At 34.5% G+C, this 24,921-nt stretch overlaps 1 pseudogene; it reads left to right on the top strand.

The window, feature by feature from the left end:
• Positions 1 to 14,724: 14,724 nt before the first annotated feature.
• LOC120176757 lies at positions 14,725 to 15,350 on the top strand (annotated as a pseudogene).
• Positions 15,351 to 24,921: the final 9,571 nt, after the last annotated feature.

Here is a 24,921-nt window from a genome sequence, read left to right as displayed (position 1 = left end):
AATGAGCGAAGTTTCTAGATATGTTGGGGAACTAGCTGTTGAAGCAAAAATAATTGAGCATCACGTTGATCCAGTTTCTAAATTCGGAAAGAAGGTGTCATGGCTAATGAAAGAAATTATTGAGCTTAATAGGAAAGCTACGCCTTATCTGTAGTTATGAATTATTATAAAGAAACTTTTGTATGCCGATGAAAGTTGTTCTATGACAGTTAACTTTTTGGGATCAATACCTTTTGCATACATGCATTCTGCATACATTCATAATTCATTGCATTATTTTCTTTATGTATAATTATATTCATTAATTAAAATTTGAAAAAATAATATCAAAAGAATTTTTAATCGCAGTTATTCTGGCCAAAAGAGAAATAAAACATCACTACGGTACTAGACAAGCTACTAAGAGAATTATGGAGGATAAAATACAACGTATTGAGGAACAACATAATAAAGAACAAGCAGAGATGAGAATGAAGCTAGAGAAAATTGAAGCCAATATTGCAAACTCACAAGACAGCATGATGTAGAAAATAGAAGACATGTTTAAAAGGCAGGCTATCATTGGAAAAATGCATGAAAATCCTGTATCTTTCGACCAAGAACCTATGTATCCTCTAGGTTTCCCACCAGAACCAATTTATCACTCTGTTACTACACCTATACAAATCAATGCCCGCACATCAGCATTTCAAGAAGCCAAACCACATGAAAATCGACAAGTGGATCCTGCATCTTCAAGAAAAAATCCACTTATATCAGATGTGAAAATAGGGGATTTTAATACTGAGCATCTAATCCCAGATTTGAATGAGCTGAATGAGAAGGAAAAAGTAAATGAAGAATTGACCAGACAGATCAGGAGCTTAGAAGAACGAATGAAATCCGTGGAAATAACTGAATCATTCTATGGGTTTGACGCTAGTGAGTTGAGTTTGGTTCCAGACCTAATCCTCCCCATCAAGTTCAAAGTTCCCGAATTTGATAAATATGACGGTACCACATGCCCTTCATCCCACATTACTATGTTTTGTCGCAGAATGGAAGGATATGTGAAAGACGAGAAATTGTTAATTTACTGCTTTCAAGATAGTTTGACAGGACCAGCCTTAAAATGGTATACTCAATTGACCAAAGCCAACATTAGATCCTGGAAAGATCTGGCTAAGGAATTCCTAGAGCAATACCGCCACGTAACAGACATGGTCCATGATAGATGGACTCTCCAAAATTTGGAGAAAAAGAATAACGAAACGTTCAGACAGTATGCTCAAAGATGGCGTGACACAGTAGCCCAAGTTCAACCACCTTTGTTAGAAAAAGAGGCCACAGTAATATTTCTTCATACAATGAAAGCTCCTTATTTAAATCATCTAATGGGGAATGCAACCAGAAATTTTGCAGATTTGGTCATTTCTGGAGAACTCATTGAAAATGTCTTGAAAAGTGGCAAAATTGAATCAAATGAGGGGTCTAGTTCCAAAAGACCTATGTACCGGAAAAAATATAATGAAGTCAACAATGCAAACTCTTACAACAAGGATTCATCGAAAAGTGTTACAATAACCCAGCCAAGGGTTAAGAAAGAATAAACAAACACTAATCGATCAGAGTTCAGAGGATCTCGAAAGGAAAATGAAAGGTTGTCTTTTACACCTTTACCAGTACCCTATGCTGAGATCTATGATTCGCTATTAAAAGCAGATATCATACGGCCCTATCCTTTGGTTCCCATGCAACCACCATTCCCTCCATGGTATGATGTAAAGGCACACTGTGTTTACCATGAAGGAATTACGGGTCATTCTATTGAAAACTGTTTGGCATTCAAAAGGGTGGTTCAAAATTTGATCAACACTGGAAAGTTGGAATTCAATTCACCATCTACATCAAATCATCCATTGCCAAATCATGGAGATAAAAACATAAATGCAATTCAGGAAGAGAACAGAAAGAAAGCAAAAACTGACGTTTCTGAAATTAAATCTCCTTTTGTTTGGATATTTCAACAACTCTCTTTAGCCGGTATAATTCCATAACAATTCAGGCCAAAGCATAATGAAGGCAAGAATTATTGTGAATATCATCAAGAGAAGGGGCATGAAATTTAACTATGTCCTGAGTTTAGGGATTTGGTGTAAAAATTGATGAATAGTAGAGAGATAGAATTCTTTGAAGAAGAACCAGGGAAAAAAGAAGATGATGTTTGCTCATCAGATGATTTTAAACCTAATCAAAGAACAATTGATCCTGTGATTATTAATGTGAAATCATCTACAGTGATTCCTGCACCAATAAAGCCGAAAGTAGTTATCACAACTCCTTTACCATTTCCATACAAGGATACCCGCAGGGTACCTTGGAATTATACTACCAATGTTTCAATGGTAGGAGGATCTGTTTCTCTAGAAAAAACAGAAGAGAAAACACAGAGTCTGGATTCGACGTCTGAAGCAGTGAGTGAAGTCGGATTCTTTACAAGAAGTGGGAGATGTTACTCTCCCGAAACATCCAATGCATCAGAACAGATGAAAGCAAAAGGAAAATCCATGGTAATACCCCAAAAGGTATTTGATGATGAATCCCCTCCAGCATTCAATGAGCCTGTAACAGAAAAACAAGCGCAAGAATTTTTGAAATTCCTGAAACATAGTGAGTATAGTGTGGTTGAACAACTACATAAACAACAAGCGAGAATTTCTATTCTTGATCTATTGATGAATTCAGAAGCACACATAAATGCTTTGATGAGAATGCTTAATCAAACCTTTATCCCTAAAGATATATCCCTCAATAAACTTGATAGAATTATGGGACATATAGCCGCTGACAATTACATAACGTTCACGGATGATGAAATACCTGAAGGCGGAATGGGGTCAGTAAAAGCTTTGAATATTACCACACATTGTCATGGTCATGTTTTGCCAGGAGTACTGATTGACAATGGATCCGCTTTTAACTTGATGCCTCTAGTCACACTTCAAAGAATGCATGTGGATAAATCACACATGAAAAGTTATCAGAATGTAGTGCGAGCTTTTGATGGCACTCAAAAAGAGGTGTTTGGGAAAATGGAAATACTGTTGTTAATCGGACCAGTCGTGTACAATATTGACTTTGTGGTGATGGACATCCACCCTACATATAATTGTTTATTAGGGAGGCCATGGATTCATTCTGCAGGAGCCGTTCCTTCTTCATTACATCAGAAATTGAAATTCGTTGTTGATGGACAACTAATATGCGTAGGAGCTGAAGAAGAAATCATTGCGTCTATAACAAGTGATGTTCCATATATTGAAACCAATAATGATGCTCTTGAATGCTCTTTCCGAGCTCTTGAATTTGTCAATGCAACCTTTATTGCAGAAGGAAGCAAAATTCCATATCCCAGATTATCTGATTGCACCAAGATGACTGTACGATAGACTTTAGGCATCGGAGCTAAAACTGGGAAAAGTTTAGGAAAGAATCTTCAAGGGAGTTCAGTTCCTGTAAGTATTAAAATGAAGAAAGATCGTTTTGGGCTGGGATTTAAGCCCAATTTTCAGCAAAAGAACAAAGAGATGAAAAGAAGGTGTGAAGATAGAAAGGCAAGGTTGAAAGGAGAAGAAATCCTTTGGGAACACATGTTTTTCCCACAGTTGAAGACCACATTCAGATCAGGGGGAACAATTAATGTAGAACAACAGCTTGTTGAGGCCTTTAAAGAAGAAAAGTTGACGAAAGATCAAAGCATAGTTGAAGAAGCTATGAATGGATTATTTATCAATATGATCATGAATGACAACAAGACTGACAAATACTTGGATAGGATTCGCCCATGTTTTCCTGGAGAAACACTCAACAATTGGACCGTTGAAGACCTTCCTGTAGTTTTTAATATTAACACGGAGTAATATTCAGAACTAATCTTTATGTTTAGCCCAAAAGTATGAAAACTTTTTGTTATCTTGTAAAGGAAATTATGTTAAGTTCACCTAATATTAAATATATAAGAAATTTGCTTTAAAATTTTCAGATGGCAATCATTTTTTCATTTTCTTACATTTTTACATTTATTTATTTCATAAATTTACTATATTCTTTCTGAAATATGTCCGACTTAAATTTGCAGGTGTCATAATGTTAATAGCATGTTTATTCCTAAATTTAATCGAGAGATAAATTTAGAGCAGCCCATATGTCTGGAGGAAATCATTGAATGTGAGGATGAACTGGAATGTGATGTTCCTACTGAATTATTAAGACTGGTAGAAAAAGAAGATAAACAAATTTTACCTCACAAAGAAGAGATTGAGACTGTGAATCAGGGAACAGATGAAGAAATGAAAGAGGTGAAAATTGGTACTATTCTGACAATCCAGATAAAACAAAAATTGATAAATCTCCTTCAAGAGTTCAAAGATATCTTCGCCTGGTCTTATCAAGATATGCCTGGTGTGAGTACAGATATAGTGATGCACAAGCTTCCAATCAATCTAGAATATAAACCGGTCCAACAAAAGCTCAGGCGAATGAGGCCAGAAATGTTGTTACAGATCAAAGAGGAAGTGATGAAACAGATTAATGCAGGTTTCTTACAGGCAGCCAAATACCTAGAATGGGTAGCCAACATTGTTCCAGTACCAAAGAAAAATGGAAAAGTTCGAATGTGTGTGGATTACAGAGATCTCAACAAAGCTAGTCCGAAAGATAGCTTTCCATTACCCCACATAGACACCTTGGTGGACAATACTGCAGGACATGCATGGTTTTCATTCATGGATGGCTTTTCAGGATATAATCAGATAAAAATGAATCCTGAAGACATGGAAAAAACAACAATTGTAACCATGTGGGGCACATCCTGCTATAAAGTAATGCCATTTGGATTGAAAAATGCAGGGGCAACGTATCAAAGAGCCATGGTAACTTTGTTTCATGACATGATGCACAAAGAGATTGAAGTATATGTAGATGACATGATTGCCAAATCCCGAACCGAAGAAGAACATATTCAAAATTTGAGAAAGCTTTTTCAGAGATTGAGGAAGTATCAATTAAAGCTCAACCCCGCTAAATGCACTTTTGGGGTAACTTTCGGGAAGCTTTTAGGATTTGTGGTCAGCAAAAAAGGAATCGAGATTGATCCAGATAAAGTAAAAGCAATTCAAGATCTTCCACCACCCAATACAAAAAAAGAAGTTCGAGGCTTTTTGGGAAGATTAAATTATATATCTCGGTTCATTTCTCAATTAACTAACAAATGTGATCCAGTGTTCAAATTACTTCGAAAGAACAATCCTGAAGTCTGGAATGATGAATGTCAAGAAACTTTGGATATTATTAAGAAATATTTATCCAATGCCCCCATTTTAGTATCACCAATGCCTGATAGGCCGTTAATTCTTTACTTGACAGTCTTTGAAAATTCGATGGGATGTGTACTAGGACAGCATGATGAATCTAGAAGAAAAGAAAAAGCCATTTATTATCTGAGCAAAAAATTTACTGATTGTGAAATTCGATATCCACCAATACAAAAATTATGTTGTGCCTTGGTGTGGGCTACTCGAAGACTCAGACAATACATGTTATATCATACTACTTGGTTGATATCCAAACTTGATCCTTTGAAATTCTTAATGGAATCACCAGCTTTGACAGGAAGAATGGCTAGATGACAGATGTTATTATCCGAGTTTGATATTGTATATGTCAACCAAAAAGCGATAAAAGGAAGTGTCATAGCTGATTTTCTGGCCAGTCGTGTATCGAATGATTATCAGCCTTTGAGTTTTAATTTTCCAGATGAAGATTTGTTGTGCATATCCATGAATGAAGAAGTCGGAACAAATGATGCATCTGCATCTTGGAAGCTTTACTTTGATGGAGCATCCAACGCCCTGGGACGAGGAATCGGGGCAGTGTTAATTTCTCCAGAAAATATTTATTATCCCTTTACAAGTAGACTGGAGTTCTTTTGCACCAATAACATGGCGGAATATGAAGCTTGTGTCATGGGATTGAAAGCAGCTATAGAAAGAAAAATCAAATGTCTCAAGATATATGGAGATTCATCGTTAGTGGTGTATCAATTACGAGGTGAATGGGAAACAAAAGATCCCAAATTATTGGAATATCGAAATTTTACCCTTGAATTAGTGAAAGAATTTGAGAGAGTCGCCTTCAATTATCTTCCTCGAGAAGAAAATCAAATGGCAGATGCTTTAGCTACATTAGCTGCTATGTTTCAGCCAACTAATAAAGTTGATATGATGCCAATCAAAATGCAAGTATATGAAATTCCTGCACATTGTTATAGTGTGGAAGAAGAGATAGATGGTAAACCAGGGTATCATGATATCCTGCAATATATCAAAAATCAAAGTTATCCACAAAATGCATCTGAAATTGATAAAAGAACCTTGAGAAGAATGATTGCTGGATATTTTCTTGATGGCGAGACTATGTATAGAAGAAGCAATGATCAAATGCTATTGAGATGTTTAAATACCAGCGAAGCCAGAAGCATCATTGAAGAAGTACACAGTGGAATATGTGGAACACATGCAAATGGTCTTTCCATGGCTAGAAAAATAATGAGATATGGATACTATTGGGCTACCATGCACACAGATTGCATTGATTATGCAAGGAAATATCATAAATGCCAGATATATCCAGACAAGATTCATGTACCCCTATCTCCTTTACATGTAATGACAGCACCCTGGCCATTTTCTATGTGGGGAATAGATGTCATTGGGGCAATCACACCAAAAGCATCGAATGGACATTGCTTCATCCTTGTAGAAATTGATTATTTTACCAAATGGGTTGAAGCTGCTTCATATGCCAATATTAAGAGGTCCACAGTCTGCAAATTCATAAAGAAAGAGATAATTTTCCGGTATGGCCAACCAGAAAGGATCATTACAGATAATGCTCTGAACCTGAACAACAAAATGATGACCAAACTTTGTGCACAGTTTAAAATCAAACATGCAAATTCCGTGGCATATCGTCCAAAGATGAATGGGGCAGTTGAAGCAGCAAATAAGAACATCAAGAGAATCATTACAAAGACCACTGAAACTTACAAAGATTGGCACGAGAAGTTACCTTTTGCTTTATATGCATACCGAACTACTGTTCGAACATCTACTGGGGCAACACCTTTTTCTTTAGTCTATGGGATGGAAGCAGTCTTACCAATTGAAGTTGAGATTCCATCACTTCGAATTTTGAGAGAAACAAAATTGGATGAATCTGAATGGATCCAAGCTAGATTTGATCAGTTAAACCTTATTGAGGAGAAAAGATTGAAAGCTATTTGCCATGGACAGATGTATCAGAAACGGATGATGAAGTCTCATGACAAGAAAGTACATCCAAGAGAATTCCAAGAGGGTGATCTAGTACTAAAACAGATCTTGCCTATACATAAATATTTCCATGGGAAATGGATGCCTAATTGGGAAGGGCCATACGTTGTAAAAAAGGCCTTTTTCGGAGGAGCATTGATCTTGGCAGAAATGGATGAAAAAATTCTGAGAAATCCAATAAACTCGGATTCTGTCAAGAAATATTATGCTTGAAGAAAAAATGAAAAAAAGAAAGAAAAGAGAAAAAGAGAAAGAAAAAAAAAGAAAAAAAAAGAAAAAAAAAAGAAGAAAAAAAGGGGGTCAAGATGAAAACCCGCAAAGGGCATCTTGTAACCAAAGGAATGATTTGAGTTGAAAACCTGAATGGGCGGCTCAAATGCATGTTGATATTAGGCATCTGGCAATTGAATCCTCTTAAGATTTTGATAGCTTGGGAGGAACTTCACATCTACAAGCATTCTGACAACGTTTGAGATCTTTCAGACAAAAACTTACATCAGTACTCTAAATTATATCAATTTGATTAATTTAGAAATACTTATGCTAATAATTTGTTGAGTCATTTGAATTTTTATCATTCCTATGCTTGCCATAACTTTGAATACAATTCTATCTATTTATTAATAAATTCTAATTTTATTTTCTCTAAATTCAATTTATTTGAGATTCAATTTATTTTCGAAAATTCAACTTATTCTTTTATTTTGTAAATGGATTAACATAATTTTGAAATAAGTTAAAGATTTCTGAATATCACTTTATGTTAATACTTTTAAAGGCATGGAATACAAAGTAAGCAAATTATCACCATCATAGAGTTATTTGGAAGCGGAACAAGAAGAAATCTGTTCTCAATTGGCAGATTATGAATATAGCCCCTTTTCAGTGTAGTAGCATGAAAATGCTTCGAATATACAAATTTTGGCTCTACATCGAATAAGTACTGTGATATTCCAGTCCAAACATTAACTGGAGCAAGTGCCACGTTATCATGGTAGGAATACGAAGACCCAATAGCATATTCTGGAAGTGTTCTTTGAGTTATCTGATCTGATTTGGTATGAACCCCAAAATCAATCATTGGATTTGAAAGATGAATTTGCTCATAGTAGGAATACAAAGACCAAATAGCATCTTCTGGAAGTGTTCTTTGAGTTATCTGATCTGATTTGGTATGAACCCCAAAATCAATCATTGAATTTAAAAGATGAATTTGCTCATAATAGAAATAAGAAGACCCAATAGCATCTTCTGGAAGTTTTCTTTGAGTCATCTGATCTGGTTCGGTAGGAACCACAGAACCAATTATTGGAATTAAAAGATGAACTGCATGATCGTCTTCATTAAGAAGTCTTTTCAAGCTTCTTCTGCTTATTCCTTTCCCAAAAATCATAGCTCAAGTTTCGCCTTTTCTTGTAATTGGGATCATTGCATAATGGCTTCCTATCTTTTACCGGAAGAAGTGTGTCAATAGCCTTAGCCATTTGAGCAACACATATAAAATCTGTCAACTCTGCAATTAATGAATCAGGATTATATCTCTATGACTATTGAAGACATAGAATTTGAGTATCCCATTTTCGTCAAGTATAACAGTTTACTCTCCTCATTAGAATAAGAATTCAGGATTTTCTCGGTATCAAAAGAACTATCGATATCTGTGAAATCATCTTGAGAGATCACTTCATAATTAGATGAGTAGTTATCATAATCAACATGTTACATGAGTGCAAACTTTTCAAGAGCATGTGCCATTGAGTTTTGTTCTCAAGGGATTTTGTGACATTATATCTACATCTACATTTGTCAAAGATGATAGATTCTCCGATTTGAAGAAGAAAGATTTATTGGATTTCTACACAACTGAAGAAATACTCAGTTCACCAATTTGAAATCAAATAAACTTAACATTCATGCATCATATTTAGGCATTTGCAAAAATAGGTGCATTTTCATTCATTTTATCCATGTTGAATTTTGACAGGAATTTCAAAGATTTTAGCAAAGATTTAAATCCATCATTCAATGGATCAACAGTACCAGTAGAAGTTCTTAATGAGAAGAACTCATCTGAAGAATGAAGAAGAAATTCATAATGAGAAGAAATTGTTCAACCTTTTGCTCAAATCCATCATTTGATGGATCAGCTTTTCCAGAAAAAGTTCATAATGAGAAGAACTCATCTGAAGAATGAAGAAAAAATTCATAATGAGAAGAATTTGTTCAACCTTTTGCTCAAATCCATCATTTGATGGATCAGCTTTTCCAGAAAAAAGTTCATAATGAGAAGAACTCATCTGAAGAAGGAAGAAGAAATTCATAATGAGAAGAATTTGTTCAACCTTTTGCTCAAATCCATCATTTGATGGATCAGCTTTTCCAGAAAAAAGTACATAATGAGAAGAACTCATCTGAAGAGGAAGAAGAAATTCATAATGAGAAGAATTTGTTCAACCTTTGCTCAAATCCATCATTTGATGGATCAGCTTTTCCAGAAAAAAGTTCATAATGAGAAGAACTCATCTGAAAAAGGAAGAAGAAATTCATAATGAGAAGAAATTGTTCAACCTTTTGCTCAAATCCATCATTTGATGGATCAGCTTTTCCAGAAAAAAGTTCATAATGAGAAAAACTCATCTGAAGAAGGAAGAAGAAATTCATAATGAGAAGAAATTGTTCAACCTTTTGTTTGAATTCATCATTTGATGGATCAGCATCCCCAGTGAAAGAGTTCATAATGAGAAGAACTCATTTGAAGTAGAAGAAGAGTTCATAATGAGAAGAACTTGTTCAACTTTCGCTCGAATTCATCACTCGATGGATCAACTTTTCCAGAGAGTTCATAATGAGAAGAACTCATCTGAAGAAAGAAAAAGAAGTTCATAATGAGAAGAGCTTGTTCGACCTTTTGCATGACTCTATCACAAAAGGAGATATATCATCATCAGCATTTCCATAAGAAGTTCACAATGAGAAGAACTCATATGAATAAGAAGAAGTTCACAATGAGAAGAGCTTGTTCAACCTTTGCTAGATTACATCACAGAAGGAGATAAATTGTCATCCCCAGTGGAAAGTTCATAATTAGAAGAACTAATCCCAAAGAAGAATTATTCAACATTACCATTATATCAAGTGAAGTCAAATGGATAAAAAAATTTATTATCTTTTCGTCTTTGCCCTATTCTTGTTAACACAAGAATGAGCAAAGGGGCAGCTGAAGATACTAATTTTTTACCCATTTTATTTATTTATTATATATAATAAAATAATTATTATTATATATATATTATTATTATTATAAAAAATATTATAGGCCCAATGAAAACTGGACCGGCCCAGTTACAAACAACCCGTTGGCCCAAACCAGATGGAAACCCTAAAACATTTAGGGTTTCAGCTAGGGTTTTCTAACCCTAGCCCCGTGCGCCGCCGCCTCAGCATCACAGCCGTTGATCTGAGAGATCCAACGGCCCACTCATCCGCACAAACCCTAGGGTGATGATACCCTAGGGCCACGCGGCCGCCGCAGCTCTCCCACCATCTCCACCGCTACCACATCTCGTCGAAGCTTCCAGAAGAGCCACTCCAGCCGCACACATGTCGCCCCAACGGTGAGTCACCACTGGAAGTCCGTGACTCACCAGACTCCACTCTTTTACCCGGTCCGATAGTCACACCGGTGATGGCTATAAAGCCATTGACAACTTGCAAAGAAAGGACAGAGAGAAGGAAACCACGGCAACCAACACAGAGAGAAAAAAAAACAAAAGAAAAACGAGCAAACCAGCAACCACAAACACCAAAATAAGCAAGGAGAACGGAGAGATACTTACTGAGGAAGCTGCAACATCACCGGAGCCTTCACACGTCATCGGAAACCTTCGAAAACCGAAGGTATTTCGTAGATTTGCTCCGATCGGGAATGTTTTAAGGGAACCGGTCATCGGAACCATCAATAGGATGGTCCGATCTATATTTAGGTGTGCGGTGGCCGACGGCGAGGTTAACGCCGGCGAACGGCTGCCGGCCGGTGCTTCTCTCTGTTTTGAGAGTTGGCCCTTCGGGCCAGCCGGTTAGGGACTTAAATAGCCCTCCCCGAACGACGCCGTTTTGGGGATGGGTCTGTCTGTAATTAGCCCTTCGGCCAGCCGGTTAGGGACTTAAATAGCCCTCCCCGAACGACGCCGTTTGGGATGGTTGTCTGTAATTAACTAAAGGTTAAACTCTTTCCGCAGCCATCCTAATTGTAATCCTTACATTTTAGTCAATAATCAATTTATAATCCTTTTAATCCGGTTCTTTAATTTTAATTTATTTATTTTAGTCCTTTATATTAAAATAATATATTTAGGATAAATATCTATTTAGTCCTTTAATTTTAATATTGATATTTTAAACCCCGAACATCATATTTCAATTTATTTAATTTGATATATGAATTTTATAATTTATTGTAGTCACTAAATTAATAAATAAGGAGAATAGCATGTTTAATCCCTGTAATTTTAATATTAATTACAAATTAGGTATTTAATTTTATAGATTATAATTTAGTCACTAATTTTAAATATTTCATTTATTAAAGTTTTACTGCTTTTAAATATATAGTTTCTAATTTTATTTTTATTGTTTATTTATGTTTAATTTTACTTGTTTATATTTAAATTATTTTTATATTATTATATAGTCTTATAATATAATAAATATAATTTATATTAAATCTTAATTGATTTTACATAAATTACTTTTTTATCATATTTTAATATTTATTTATTTTTCAATATCAAAGAAAATGGCAGTCTTAATACAACTGGATGTCCTATTCTGATATTTTAAAATTAAATATTATAAAAAATTATAATTTAGTTTTATTTAAATTATTATAATATTTATTAATATCGAAGAAAAGAGCTGTCTTAAAGCACCTAGAAGTCCTTTTCTGATATTTCTAAATAAGTAAATATCTTATTTATGTTTAATATATTTTCTTAAAAAATATTTGAATTAAATAGGATTATAAATTAAATATATTTTGATTTTTTAATGATAGAGACAATTTATAATTAAAAAGTACCAATTTTGGGCGTTGTAGGGGTGCTAATCCTTCCCTAAACGTAACCGACCAGAATCCCTTTTTATTATTAAAAAGAACGAATTTTTGGTTATAAACGCAGATCAGTTCATCTTTTAATTGATGTTTTCTTAAAACTCTTTTAAAAGATAATTTTTAGGTATTCGACCTACCTAACCCAAAAGGCCGATGGCGACTCCCAAATTATAAAAAATATTAAAAAAAAACCATTTATTAAACATCACTTTTCCCGCGAAGTAAAAAAAATTCGTGCCCGGACGAAAACCGGTTACGACAATTCATATATGTATGTTTTTTTTTATTAAGCTTAGGTGATTACAAGGTAATATTTGTTCTAAATACTCTTAACTATTTGACAATGAATATTCAATCACCTTACTGCAGTCGCTGATGCTAGAACTCGTGACCTCTAAGAATAACAATGATTCTTTTAACCACTAAGATAAGTTGGTTCATGCATGGATTTTAAGTACACAACAACAACAAAACCCTATTCCCATATATAATTGGGTAAGGGGAAGGTAGGGTAGTAGGCTTGCCCCATACGCAAGGTTGAGAGCAGCTTCCGTGGAAGACCTCCGGCACTCAGAAAATTAAAATAAAGATAAAATGCAATGCATGTATGAATAAATAAGTAAATACATAGTTGAATAGTCTTCATATGCGCGTCTGTAATGGGAAGTAATCCTTGCAAATAAATCATTGCGTAAAAATTCTGTGCATATAGATAGAAACGTAAGACCCGACTAAATTTAAAAAGAGAAAACCTGAAGAGAATGATACACAGAAGTCAACGATAGCAAGCTATGAGAAGGACTAAAGTCAAATGGATTAAAACCTTAACTAAGGCAACACTACTCCGATACCCTAGTTCTAAGCCTTCATAAATTCCAATGACAGAAACATATAAAAAGTAGAAGTCATAGGAATTACTATAAAGGCATTAAAAAGAAGATAGAGATGTTACACCGTATGACTGTGACCCGCACTACTCGGCTACCTTAATCTTAAAGACAGAGATGAAAACAAGGTAGGTTCAAAAGATTTCGATTCGTCTAATGTTTAAGATAATCAAACTCTCCTTGATTATTTGTATAAAAAAATTACATAAAACGAGGTTTGATATTTAACATAAAATAAAAATATTAATATTTTTTACCATCTATTTTAAAATAAAATCGTGATTTTTCGAGGATAATTCTTCTTGTTTTAAATGTTGAGCAAATTGGAATATTTCGAATCAATCATAATTTAATTTTTACCTTTTATATTTTATTAGTTTTATCATAGTTATCTAGGGTTCAGACTTAGTTAGAGAACTTGGTTCTCTACCTTAAAATTAGAGAACTTTAGAAATTAAAACTTTAGAATGGTTAATGAATTTTTTATTTGTTTAAATTTTCATATTTCGATCTTAGAATAAAATGCATGTTTTAAACGTTTATTAAAAATAAGGTATAATCTTGAGCTAAAGGGACTCTCGGTACCCTTCTAGACATTGGAGGATGTTAAGGTTATATAGCATGTGTTAAAGCATTAATTTTAACAGTCGAAACATTAGGAACTAGAGACCGACCATTTCATTTTAGCTAAAAATGGAATAGTTAGTTGGGCCGCCCATGTACCGCACCCAAGGAATGCAGGAGCCGAATATGACTCGCTTGCTAACTTGTTATAACCGAGCACAACTTATCCTGCCCCGAGAGATTACCCGTCTCACTTGTCAAACGCGTTTTGACGTACATTCTATTTACTCCCATTTCCGTCAACCTTCCAATTTCGTAAAGTGAACGTCTTTATTATTATTATTTTTTTGTTACAAAGGATCTGCAACTGCAGTAAATGAACGTCTTTATTTTTTCATAAAAATAATATTATTTTTCTATAGATTTTGGGGTCAAACAATGCTTCAGCAGGGTGTGCACGTTAACAGAAAAATTTTAAATTTTTTTGAATAAATATTATCTTAATCAACCTAGACGTGAAAAGAATTATAATTTTATATTGAAGAAAACTTCTAAATTTTTGAAGATGTCAGGAATTCATAATTTGAGCATCGTTTCTTCACCAGTACCGTGTTTCCTATTGAGCATCGTCCTTCGACGAAAAACGCTAGTGTGATCCTCTGACGAAAGCACTATAAATATGAAATAATGGTGAACCTTATAAAACTCTGAATGAGCAACCATTATTTTTACCCGAAGCTAACTCAGTGTCACAACCTCATAAACTTATTTTTCTACGAACAAATTAGAAATAATGGAGAAGCCAATCTGCACAATCTTCAACGGAACATGTCTCTCGGACACAAGTAGTAGTAGCAGCAGAAGCTCCAAGTACAGGGCGTAAGAAAGAGGAAATGGGGGAAATGGGTGTCGGAAATTCGACTTCCCAACAGCCGTGAGCGTATTTGGTTAGGGTCCTTCGACTCGGCCGAGAAAGCAGCCAAGGCGTTTGATGCCGCTCTTTATTGTTTACGCGGCCCTGATGCTAACTTCAATTTCCCTGACAATCCGCCGCAGATAACCGGTGGGAGGTCGCTTAGCCCGCCGGAAATTCAAGTTGTGGCGGCCAGGTTTGCTAACCAGGTTGACGAACAGGAAATCGGTGATGAAACTACCAACAGCAACAACAACAACAATATTAATAATTCATTGACGGATTTAGAAATAGAGAAGCATGAAACGGGTTGGTCGTCGTTTGTGAACATGTCGGATAACTATAAGGATCAAGGGATGTCGGATTACGGCTTCTATTCACCGATGAGTAACCACTTTCCTGGTGATCAACTCTATCCTCCTCCACCTATTGACTACAGCGTCGATGATGATGAAAACGGTTGCAATGTTTTTTCACAGTCATCGTCATTTCTTTGGAACTTCTAAGCCAATCACATATCATTGATTTTGAAGAGCGTAATAATTTCTTTGCGAGGACCCTCCAATCCAATTTGCTCTATTCGCAAACGTTCAATTGATAATTAAGTACCTAGTGCCTCACCCCACTAAATCAACTGATTGTTGGTAGTCTGATCTATTTATTTTTCAAGATATTAAATCTAACAAATCTTCCTTAAAATCTTGACGGTTATATATATATATATAAATATAAGAAAACTGAACCATTAAATAATTTCAATGGTTAAAGGAAATGTTGTTATTTCTTAAAATTCTGAATTTAAGCAGTTGTATCTACAAGATATATTATTAATAATTAAGAAAACCTACGAACATATATTACTTTAATCATTATAATTATTTAAATTATTTAAAAGATAAAGAAAAGAAAGGAAATTTCATGTAGTTTGACACTCTTCATTGTGGATGACACATGTCATAATATATATATTTTTAATTAATTTAAGATAAATATAAAATAATATTTATTTAAAGATAATTTTCATCTATTTAATATTAAACGTTCATAATCTAACATTCATTGAATTCGAATATGAGATTTCAAAGGATAACATTAATTTATTCACCATCAAAATCATGTGGTTTATTCACATTTCATAATATATGTATTTAAAATAGTTTCGTTATGCGTGTGATACAGCTCCTCCTCCTTGAAAAACTTCAAGGCAAAAACACGTGTTAAAGAATAGGATGTTGACCTGAGTCAGCTTGTCCGATTGGCAGGTTTGCAAACTGAACTCTTGTTGTACACATAGACCAAGGTGCATACAAGTCAGAGTAACTTTTGACACTAAAATTTCATAGTTTTATGGTATTTTAATTGGCTCTTTAAATTAAATACCATCTAATAAAAATATTTTTCCAATCTAATATTCATTTTACATTTTTCCCAATCTAGTACATTTTTATTACGTAAATAAAGATACGTTTTGTAAAAAGCAGTTTATATAAAACATTTTCTATTGATTTATACAAAAGTCAATCGGATTTGGACTGAAATAAAAGAAAAGAAAAAATATAAAAATTATATGAATTTTGCCCAAAAGACAAAGGCATGTGATGCACGTCAAAGACACATATTTGCATGAGTCAAGCAACAATGCACGCATGTATCAGCTTTGTGTTCAAGTGCTCAATAATACATATTTAAAATGATATATTTAAATACTTAAAAACACACATCTAAACAATAAGTGGTTTGAAAATCCCATGAGCTTCTCAAATCTCATATTGTTTAGATATATGATTTTTAAGTGTTTAAATATAATATTTAAACATGTATTTATTGAATGATTGAACATAAAAGTAATGTATGTGTGCTATCATTGCCTCTTGACTTATGCACGTGTAATTTTGTATCTTTAACACACATCATGTATGTTGTTTTGACAATATTCATAGGCTTTATTCATTTATTTGGCCTCCATTCTTTTTTTTCATTTCTGTCCAATAAGTGCCCTTGTTGTTGTCACGTAAGTAGAAGACATGTCGCATTTGTCTCATATGGTGAAAAAGGAAAGATTGAGAAATAAATAAAAATAAATAAATAAAACGTGGAGGTGGTGGAACAACCTAGAATACGTACGTAAAAGCGTTACTCATGCACTGAAACCCACCATGTCTGGAGCTGTCTGAAGCTTAACCCTTGCCTAGAATACGTACGTAAAAGCGTTACTCATGCACTGAAACCCACCATGTCTGGAGCTGTCTGAAGCTTAACCCTTGCTCGGGTAATTATACCGAACTGACCCAGCCCCCCGAGCACTCCGAAAAAGCTCCGAGTTTCGGCTTTCGGAGCGGACGGTTATTTCTCCCTTTTCCGGTTACAACCTCCAATTCCTTTACGTTCGAATATTTGGGGATGGGACCATAACGGAAGGCCTGACCCTGACGGCGGCGTCCATAACGTCCCTCCCACCGTTAGGCCCAAGTAATCGGTCCACGACCTCGGTGCCATGCCGAACTCCAAATGCACCGTGTCAAGACGTTCCCATAATGCCCCGCCAGACATCGATGTAATAGCGGAAGGAAAAAGATTTTCCTCCGTGTAACGCATGTCTATCACGAGGCCTCCATCGTTCATCGCCTGACCGTGACGGAGTCGGTGCCATGCCGAACTCCAAATGCACCGTGTCAAGACACTTCCCATAATGCCCCGCCAGACATCGATGTAATAGCGGAAGGAAAAAGATTTTCCTCCGGTAACGCATGTCTATCACGAGGCCTCCATCGTTCATCGCCTGACCGTGACGGAGTGGCCGTTGCCTCTTGCCGCAACCGTCAGTGAAGAGCCCGCGACGCGGCTTTAACGACCCGAGCTAATTATCTGCTCCTTCGGTTTAATCAAAGCCAACGGGTCAGCGATAAAGACCGCGAATCTCTGCTGGCTACGCTGGTACTGCCCGCCGCTCTCGATGCTGCCTTGGAGGTCGAGGAATTTAGATATGCTGGAATATCGTCCATCGGGTTTAGATTTCCCGTCGGTATCTTGTAGGATCCATTCCATGTAAGCTATCATCTTTCTAGACTTGCTGCAAACGGGAATGTCAAAATTTTAGATTTTTTTCGTTTTTTTGAGTTTTTATATGTTTCTCGCTCTCGTTTTGAATCTTTGAAACCGAAAGAAAGAAGAATAACACTACAAATCTGTTTTGCATGTACTGCCCCAATGGGTGTTGTGGTCTTAAATAACGCCGAAACCAGGAAGGTCACTGAAGGTGTTTGAAGACTTTTTATGCAACTTTCTTTCATTATCTGGTAAGCAGTAATTTATTACACAATACATTAACAATTATTGTGCATCTTAACATTTTTATCGAAAGCCGCTCTAAATTTTTTTAATTTCTTATATATTAAATCTTTTCTTAAAATTTTATATTTCATCTTATCCTAAATGTCAGAACGGTCCTTACAGCTTTTTAAGGCTATGGTGAAGAGCGATCCAACTTAATTTTGGGAAAAAGTTGGGTCTCAAAATAAACAAATAATATTTTCGGAGTCGCCATCAACCTTTGGGTTAGGTAGTCGAATACCTAAATATACCTTTTAAATAATTTAAGAAAAATATTATTAAAGATAAAAATGATATAATTTAACCAGAAATTTATTTTAAAAAAGAGTTCAGGAATCGATTACATGTGGGAATGATTAGCACCCCACACGCCCGAAATCGGTACCTAAATGATTATACGCCATCTAATATTGAAATTGACAATTCGAATATATTTAAATTATGATATTTTTAGAAAAATATAAAGGTTGTTATTTTTCACGAACAATTCTCGAAATACCTTCCTTGTCAGTTAAGGGGGCATTTCAATGGATTTCCCATAAAAAAATAATTGCCCAAATTTTTAGATAAAATACATACATTAATTACATTAAAAATAAATTCATGAATATAAAATGCATTATCTTGTTCTAAAATTTTTTGAAACATACTCCTTGTCAGTTTAGGTGCGTTTCTATAAATCCTCGAGTAAAATAATATTTAAAAATATTACAACTAACAAGAAATTAACAAATATGTAAATGATGGATTAAAATAAATATGGTGACTTAAGGTATTAGACTATAAAAATAACATGAAATTAAGGTAAACATTGCAAATATTTTACATGTTAGACTACAATTGTAAATAATCCAATTTCATTCATCTAGGACAAAAACAATAATATAAAATTTGAGGACTAACTGTAAACCAAGCAAAAGTAATGGCCATTAACAGAAATATCCCTCAAGAAAACACTAGAATCGTAATTAACCATCATCAATATCTAGGATTAAATGAAATTATTAAAACTAAGGACTAAATCAGATATTTACGCAAAATGCATGTATATACGACAATGACTAAAATAAAACGAATTAAAGCTTGAGATCCAAATTAAAATAAATGAATCTTCATTTCAGTGACCAAATTAAAATTTTAAAACTATAGCATCATATTCATAAATAAAAATAACAGAAATAATAATAACTAAAATAAAAAATCGAAATTACCTTGCGAAAATCGAAATAAATAAAGAAATATCGGTGACCAAATAAAAAACATGCCTAAACTAGGAGGGCTTATGGGGATTAACCACTACCTAGTAACTTAAATGAAAAACATGCTAAAGTACAATGACTTTAGCGTGATTTACCCCTAAAAACTAAACTAAAACGCAAAACGCAACAAATATACAGGGACTTAACCTTAAAACGGTGACCGAAGTGTAAAACACGACAAAAACAAGAGTGACTTAAACGTAAATAACCCAAAACCTAAGGTAATAATATATATATAATATTATATATATATTTTCCCTATTTGGCTAACCTAGCCCTTTTTTTATTCTTTTTTCTCTCAACCGAGAAAAATTCAATCCTCTTCTCCTCTTTGATATCCGGCCGGGCACCTAAAAAAAAAATTCACCATCAGCTATCGTAAATCGGTGGCCATCCTTTCTTCCGACCACCCACACAAAAAGTCGAATATAAAAAATATCCCCATAAATTTTAAGTCCCGATTTGAGACTAAAATACTAAAACCGAAACCTAAAAAGCCTCAGCCTTCAACCGACGTTTCTCCGATGTCCTTGACTCCGACGAATAACCAAGAACAAGGTAAATCATTCATCTTTACTATTGTTTTTTTATTTCAAAAAAAAATTAAATATAAATACAAAGCTAAAAATAAAAAATGTAAGAAACCTTTGTTGTGATTTTCTTTTTGATTTCTTTGTATTGCTGCAATTTTTTGGGGTCCTTCTTACATATTGTTTTGGGGTTTTTATAACCCCCAGTTTATATGTAATAAAAATTACATTATCTTGTGTTGTGATGATGAGCTGATTCGGACGGGGGGCATTGGTGGCCACGGGTGAGTTGCCGGCGATGTGGAACACTTAAGACCACGGCGTGGCAGCTGTGCTAAAACGAGGAGGGACAACTTGTTGGTAGAGCTGAAACGTGGAGGGAAAACTATTGTTCCTCTAAAAATTGATGGAATTGTCGTGGGAGCTGAAACGTGGAGGGACAGTTGGTATTCCTTGGAAGTTGTTGGAACCGTCGTCTGGAGCTGCAACGTGGAGGTTACGGTTGAGGTAAAAATGGCAATTACAACTGCCCCTGTTTTCTCATTGCTATGAAACAGGAATGGAGCAAAGACATAAAACACCATTTTTAGCTTGAATTGTTCAAACTTATGAGCTATAAGTTCTTCTCATTATGAACTTTTCGCTTACTTCAGATGAGTTCTTCTCATTATAACTTTTCCACTGGGAATGACGATTTACCTCCTTTCGTAATTTCAGGGTAGAAAAAACTTGATATGCTTTTCTTTGGGTAGTCAGATTTGAAATTTTTTTATTCATTACACTGCTCTTCAGTGAAATTGAATTAAGATTGATTTGCTTCACTACTCTTTAGGAAGATCAAATATGGAAAATGACACTGTTCGCTATTTTTTAGGAGAGATCAGATCTTAGGGAAGATGGGTCTGCTCCACTACTCTTTAGGGAGATCAGACTCGAGAAACATTGACTCATTCCTCTGTTCTCCAGGAAAAATTGAATCGAACTTGATTTGTTTCATAGCTCTTCAGGAAGACTAAATTTGAAGATTGAAAAATCTGCTCTGCTACTCTTTAGGGGAGATCAACTTGAGAAACATTGACTCATTTCACTGCTCTTCAGGGAAGATTTAACCGAATTTGATTTACTTCACTACCCTTTAGGAAGACCAAATCTGAAATATTGACTCCTCTTCGCGAGAAGATTGACTTCTCTTCACGAGAAAGTCAGAATAACAAAGATTGACTTCTCTTCACGAGGAAGTCGAAATAACAACGACTGATTTCTCTTTACGAGGAAGTCAAGAATAACAAAGATTGACTTCTCTTCACGAGGAGTCAAGAATAAAAAAGATTGATTCTCTCATGAGGAAGTCAAGAATAACTAAGATAGACTTCTCTTAATGAGTAAGTCAAGAATAACAAAGACTGACTTATCTTCACGAGGAAGTCAAGAATAACAAAGATTAACTTATCTTCACGAGGAAGTAAAGAATAACAAAGACTGACTTCTCTTCACGAGGAAGTCAAGAATAATAAAGACTTACTTCTCTTAACGAGGAAGTCAAGAATAACAAATATTGATTTCTCTTCACGAGGAAGTTAAGAATAACAAAGACTGACTTCTCTTCACGAGGAAGTTAAGAATAACAAAGATTGATTCCTCTTCGCGAGGAGTCAGTAGAAACTTCAAGGAAATGGTTTTTAATAAGAAAGATTGGGTTTTTAGGAAACATGTTTTAAGAAGGCCACGATTGAAGTTTCTAGAGAAACCAACTTAAGAGAGACAAAAATTTCTCAAAACAAATTTTAACAGACATCCTCATGAGGGAGATCAAAATTTATCATGTATGTATGAAATGATGTATGTTGCAATGACACAAATTCATGTATCATGTATAAATGCATGTTTTCTTGATCTGTGGTGGGGACGACTGTAAGAGTGATCTTCATTCTCTTAATGATTAAATTATCTTCAATTTTGTAAGTCTTTAGTTGTGTCAATTTCTTCTTACCCCTAGCAAATTTTTTCCCCTTATAAGATTAACTTTCTTTACCTTATAATCTTTTTTTCCTCATACATCTGATAGTCTAATTTGAAAAATAGTTTAGGGTAAGAAACTTTGGAAATCACTTTCTTACTTTTCAAAAATTTCATTTTCTGAAAACATTAAATGAGAAACTTTTGAAATCACTTTCTTATTTTTTCGAAATTAATGTGAAAACATCCTATCCGAAGGTCTTACGAATGGCCCAAAAGACTTATCATCTTGCTCGAAAGACTTACATATGACCCAAAGAATTTAATCATCATGCTCAAAAGACTTATGGCCCAAATGACTTACCAATTTGGAAAATAGTTTACTAGGTAGAAACTTTGGAAATCACTTTCTTACTTTTCAAAAATTTCATTTTATGAAAACATTAAAAGAGAAACTTTGGAAATCGCTTTCTCATTCATATGAAAACATCCTACTTGAAGGTCTTATGGATGGCCCGAAGGATTGTCATCTTGCTGGAAAGACTTACAGATGACCCGAAGGATTTAATTATCATGCTCAAAAGACTTACTGATGGCCCGAAGGACTTACCAATTTGGGAAATAGTTTACTGGGTAAGAAACTTTGGAAATCGATTGTGTTATTAGAGTTGTTTTTTCAGGACACTACAGTTAATTGATGCTTGACTGATTTGCTCTGTAAGGTATCTTCTCAAATTCATGGTCTATCCCTAACACTCTAAGTTTTGAGGCTCATTCTCAATATCTTTTTGGTCTGAAACTTGTTATCCCAACATGACCTAGACTTTTGGCCATGCCCCAATGTAGGTACTTTCATGAATCATCCATATTTGTGTGCGAAAATTTCATCCTTGACTAGTCTCACTTGTGTATTACTAAACATATTGTTATGATGCCACGACACTTAAGAAGTGATCAATTTTGCTAACAGAAATGTTATGAGTTGGATATTACCCCTTTCAAATAGGGTGATCATCTTTTCTCGACAGGTTATTGACAACAACAAAGGAAGAACTACAAGTTCTATCCTCCTGAACTACTTGCTTTCAAGATTTTGGAATGCTTCATTATTCTGACATCGCTTATTATTTTCTTCAATAGAGGTAGAATTGGTATCACATGCTTCAAGGACCTTTCGTATTTGAGACTGTCCTATTTTAAAATGTTTTTTCTCCTTTATTTTATTTTAGAAATCAAAGAATGAAAGAATTTGGTAAAGTTTACTTCTTAATTTAGGCTCATAATTGAAGCAAATCATGAACATGAGTTCACAGAATATCGAAAAAATCAACAACTCTTTTAATATTTTCAAAGTTATAGCTCTTTGACAAGTGTCAAAATTGATGGGTTGGCTTCAAGTTAGTTCCCTATTTTCTAAGGTTTTGGTCAGCAAAGATGTCATTTCTTTCACGGTCCTTGTGAACATTATAACATGCCCCTCTTTCTTGGTTTGGTATTTTAACCATATGCGAACAAAATGACGTAGTTGGTATATTAAATTACTAGTCTTTCTATAACACTTCTATTTTGATTCTCTAAAATCTTCCATTTGTTCAAGCTTCACAGACTTTTAGAAGAGGTAGTGTAGAGACATCAGTATAAATATAAAATTCCTGAGTACTTGTGTGAGGTTTACTATAACAGGTGTTCCTCAACTCCCTTAGTCCATTTTACTGAAACTCTTTATTAGAAAAATTTGATTTAATTTGCCATTGTTTGGCTAGCTGAATTCAACTTTATTGTAATTGCCTTTATTGGGCTAGCATAAGGGTTAATCTCATCATAAAGTATTTGACTTGACAATTACAGTAGAGAAACGTCGAACTGCTGAGTAACCAAGCAATGTAATGGTTTGAATGCAATCTATTCATAAAGCCGGGCTTTTGAGTTTCCTCTATAACCATTTGCTTTAGTGGAATAGCTTAGCTTTCTTGTATAATCTATAATAAATCTATCAACCTTTTGAGTATTTATATTATGTTCTTAAGTTCATCAAGAAGAACATGTTATAGTCTATATGTTTTTGATGGTCAACAATCCCATATTTAGAATTCAGTCCTCAAATAACTGACCTATACAAATCTATCTACTCCACTATTCCATTTGTGAAGATTAGAATTATCACTGAACGTCTTCAAAATAAGTGTAGTCTAGTTAGTTTTGCAATATCATACACAAGAGATCCCATGTTGTCCGCTCCCATATTGTATAATCTATAATAAATTTATCAACCTTTTGAGTATTCAGATTATGTTCTTAAGTTCATCAAGAAGAACCTGTTATAGTATGTGTTTTTGATGGTCAGACAATCCCATATTTAGAATTCAGTCCTCAAATAACTGACCCATACTAAATCCGTCTACTCTACCATTCCATTTGTGAAGATTAGGATCATAACTGAACTTTTTCTACAAATTTTAGGCTAGTTAGTTTTGTAATGTCATACACAAGAGATACCCCATGTTGTCTGCTCCTATGCGTATCTGAATACCAAGCCTCTGTTCATTTCCTCATAAAAGGAGAAAGCTATATTGGTCTCTGCAGAGAAATGTATGGTGTTCGAGTGTATCTTCTGGGGTAAGGTCCAAGGTCTTTGTTTATCAATTTTCAATCTTGTCACATTGTCAAAGATTTATAACTCTAATCATTCTAAACATTTAAAGAGTTTTAATTCAGTTGATATTCAAAGAATTTCAAGTTACAAATTTGATTCAATGCTCACCATCTTTAAAGTAGCATAAATTCATTTAAATAACCTTACAAAAATGCTGAGAAATGATACAAAACAAATTCAAACAAGATGCTGTAAATGGAACCAAGTTCCATGATGGATGGAATGATCTATTCCTAATAATTAGGATACCCTATTACTCATCTAATGTAGTGGCACTTGACTCAATCCAATATTACACATCGTGCTTTGATGCCCCACTCGAGTTCGTCATCCTGTTCCACCAATTCTT

This window comes from Hibiscus syriacus, unplaced genomic scaffold (genome assembly GCF_006381635.1).
Source record: "Hibiscus syriacus cultivar Baekdansim isolate YM2019G1 unplaced genomic scaffold, ASM638163v2 tig00112253_pilon, whole genome shotgun sequence".
Classification (NCBI taxonomy): domain Eukaryota; kingdom Viridiplantae; phylum Streptophyta; class Magnoliopsida; order Malvales; family Malvaceae; genus Hibiscus; species Hibiscus syriacus.
The sequence above is the reverse complement of the archived record's forward strand: the minus strand, read 5'-3'. Positions and strand labels throughout refer to the sequence as shown.